The following is a 4,216-nucleotide window of genomic DNA, read 5'->3' on the forward strand; positions in this document are numbered from 1 at the left end:
TGTAAGGATATGATGGTTTAGATTAAAAATTAAGAGCATCGAGAATCGATGGCATGTCTATATTAAATGGCGTAAGATTCTTACGAGCGATGGTTTGATCTTGGAACTTTTTTAAAAAAGGGATAGACCAGTTAGTCTAGAGCGAAATTCTTTGGTAGATATAATGTCAGAGGCTACGTATATATACCAGTTGACCTCTAATATATTTGGTAACGTATGTTCAATTACACACACATGCCACTGAACTTATGGACTACATTGAGATCCCTGAGAGATCTCTTTGATCTGTTCCCAGAAACTGGCACTTATAGTTGGTAACGGATGCGTGTGGAAGGCAACTATCGGCTTAACAGATGTTTTTAGAATATTTCTGAGTAAGGTCTTTGAGGTAAAACACCGGAATGACAGATATACGTGCGAAAGTCAAGTTAGTAAGTGATTTTAAAATAATGTTGAAAGAGAAACTATTTGAAACATGGAATTACGAAGAAGAAGAGGTGGGATCATCCTCAGATGGATAATAACGAGAGTTAGGATAATCAGTGAAATATTTTGGCACCTACTCACTATCACGTTACTCCCTCCGAATTGTTGATCATTCGTATTTCCTGGATAAGTTATATCAGGCAATCCTTTTCGTTCCCTACTTTGAACTTCTAATTGTGACCATCTTGAATAGTCTTTCTCCGCATCAGGACTTATTCAATTCTTTTAGTTAATCCATGAACTTTCAGTCATAGATTATGATCTTCTTGTTCAACTTAGAGATATTTATACTTCATTTCAATTATCCAATAGATTTGTTTTATATATATAAATTTTCCCTCAATTCATCGATGAATATTCATAATGAGTATCTTCATTTGATTCTTCTTTCATACTTACTCTTCTCAGTCGAGATTGTAAATATCTAACAAATTGTTAAAAAAAACATGGATGATCTAATATCCATATATTCCTCGGGAATCTTTTCCTCTAATCATGATAAAATTATATATTGAACTTTGAATACATAGTAAGGGTATCAATTTGATATTGGTATTCCGATTCAATTCTATTTAAAGATCTGATAAAGTATGTGAACTAGGGCACCTATGAGTGTACCCTTTATTTAGAAAGAAATGTTTGATAAGAGGCTATCAATTGTTCCGAAGCCAAGACCACTCGTTTCAGAGTTATAATTGTCTTTCTCAGCCCAAATAAAAAAAAACTCTTGATTTCAAAATCATTATCCAGGTAGCCACAATTTCTTCAGTGGTTACGATGTTGAGATTTTTTTACAAACAAATTGAAATATGCCTAGTTGCATATGTTCTCATGAATGACTAGTTAATTGTCCTGACTAGTCAAAATTTTAATTAATACGACGAAATCCTAGCTAATCGTCCTAACTAGTTGCTATGAGCCAAACCAATTTTACTGGCCATTTTCTTAGCCGGTTGAGAATATTGCTTGATATGAACTAGTTATTATTTTGCTAAGTTCCACTTCCAATAAAATTTTGATTATTCCATTGTGCATTATATATGCCAGATTTAATTGTTGATGAAATTTTCAAAGAATGATTTAATTAAGACCTAACTAGGTCGCCCACTCAAACGAGAATTCATATTCAGTTTTATGAAATATTTTGTTCATCAAATATTTTATTCTTTCATTTGTATAACGAATATCCAATTAAAATTATAATGTGATTGAAGAATAATATACTTCCTTATTTATTAATTATTGGATAAAATTCCTTCTTTCAAAATAGCACCTAATGGAGACCTCAATGGTTAACCTTTGGTTGAGGATGTTATTCGATATTTCTTTCATTATTCGAGAAGAAAAGTATTCTTTCAATGGGAAAATCTTACAAGTATCATTCGTATGATGTTATTATTCAGCAATCATTGCTTTCAATGGATATTCTCCATAATATCACAATATAGAATTCTAAGGAAATGGAAGGATAATCCTTGTTATATTCTTCCTTCCAAGTTATAAATCTTCTCAGTGTTGCGACTCTTTTATTCAGAGCTCATTATATGTTCAGATGTTAGATTTTGAAACCTTGTTAAGACTGTATAAATTTCATCGATATCGTGAAAATCATTTTTCCAAGGCTAATTGCCTTCCCAACAAAGAGAGGTATAGTTGAGAACCGATTGTTGTAATATGAGACTGAAAGCTCAGTGCTATGATGGTGGAATCGGAGCATCGTGATGAGTAAGTTGTTTTAAAAAGAAGAATACCATGTTTAGTTATTATCATAAGTATCTTTAATATGGTTATAGAAGAACGAAAATAGGGATACGACGTGATTAGTGAGGTACACTTCTATGAAACATTATCGGGAGAGGTGCTAATAAATTCGGGAAAAACCAAGCATGTATGAATTTAAGGAATAAGATTTTCAAGAATTGAAGGTAAGGTTAGTAGCAATCCCGTGCTAGAATTACTCGACGATAAAATAGGATGTTGCGTGAAGTCTAATGATATGTCTACGCAGCTTAAGGACCGTGACATAAGGCTTTCTAATAATAATCTAGAATAATTGCGATAAGGTTCGGACTAAAAGGGACAAGGAGTTTACTTATGAGAAAATTTTGGATTTTTTTTTACACTGAACACGAGATAGAGGATATGGTCAAATTGATCAAAGGCCATGATTATCAAGAACCAAGTTAGCCATCGTGCTATTTGAGGATTTTGAGCGATAGATTAAATATGATCGCTTACTTCATTATGCAAACGATAGATGTCCACTCTACAAAATTGTTATGAACGCGGAAGGGATAATTGGGACAGACAGACCCTGTGATGACTGCGCGATGCAAGGACCCAAGATTTAATTAACGGGACTATTTCCCAAGATATTTTTCGAAAAAGGACGGACAGAAGAATGACTTAGAGTTCTAAAATCGACAAGTAGAATGAGCGGACTATCTTGACCATTGAAGATACGTCTAGCGGCTTACCTTTTATTAGGAACGGTTTGGGGAATTGCCTATTGTTGACATATAATTCGTGTAGATGTACTTACCACGCTAGCATACGAAAAATAGTCACCGATATCCCTTACGAAGGACACTGTGAAAGAATGAAGGATGTCATTGTCCGAGCTGATAGAAGAAAAAGAAGATCTTACACGCCCTATAAAGGCCACTGGTAGCAGATACCAATAAACGTGAATACGTCTAAGGCGCTAGCGAGAATAAAAAGTATGACCCAGAAGTTATCGTAGTACTATAGATATTATATATGGAATGGAAGTCCGAGCGATGATGGAAGCTGGACGTTCCATGATCCTAAAACGTGTCAATCAATTGCGTATGAAATGGTTTTCCTTCAAGATGGCAACATGACAAGGATGTGCCTTACGTTACTACGGGAAGAAATGTTAAATCTGAAACTAAGCGTGTAACAGGAGATGAGCGTGTTGAAATGTGACGAGAACTTCTTACATAAAATAATCGACAAAGATGATGCGCCAAAATAGGAAAATGTTAAGGAACGAAACTCTAGCACTAGTAGAAGCGACGGAGGGGGGAAATGAATAAGTTTAAAGAAAAATTCTAATCAAGATTCGTTAATCGTCCATGTTATAGATTTTAAGGGAAATGAAGCGACCAGTTGACGTTAATCGAATTATTGACAATAACGAGTTATCATGCGTGCATTGGAACGGATACAAAGCTTTGTACGGAAGAAAGAATCGTTCTCTCTTAGGTTGGGAAGAAATTGGTAAGCGGAGGATACTGGACCATAGTTGAGTCAACAGACCAAAGGAATTCCTAGAAGTGGCAGCCCATGATGAATAATAGAGATATGCGGACCAGAACTATAAAGACAGAAAGTACGAAGTAGCGAACCAGGTATTGTTGAGAGTACCTCCCGAGGAGGGAGTGATGAGATTCGAAAGGGAAAGAAATGTTAAACCCAAGATGTATTGGACTAGTTGAAGAATTAAAGGACTAAGAAAGTTGACTTATAAATTAGCACCATCGTCGAACGATCACCAAGTTTACAGCCAATTGGAAAGCAGGAGTCATGCTTTTAATCCCCCAAGCTATCAACAAATGAACTATACCATTTAATCGGGAGAACTACCTAACTAAAGATAAATAGTGTTCTTTCTAAGAGTAGGCGTGGAGAGCTTTTTGCGGGGAAACTTGCAAGTACAGTTTGGAGGGAGGCGGGCGTCGACCCAACCTTATGAGTATTCGGATTC

This window comes from Apium graveolens, chromosome 11 (genome assembly GCF_009905375.1).
Source record: "Apium graveolens cultivar Ventura chromosome 11, ASM990537v1, whole genome shotgun sequence".
In the NCBI taxonomy this organism is placed as follows: Eukaryota; Viridiplantae; Streptophyta; class Magnoliopsida; order Apiales; family Apiaceae; genus Apium; species Apium graveolens.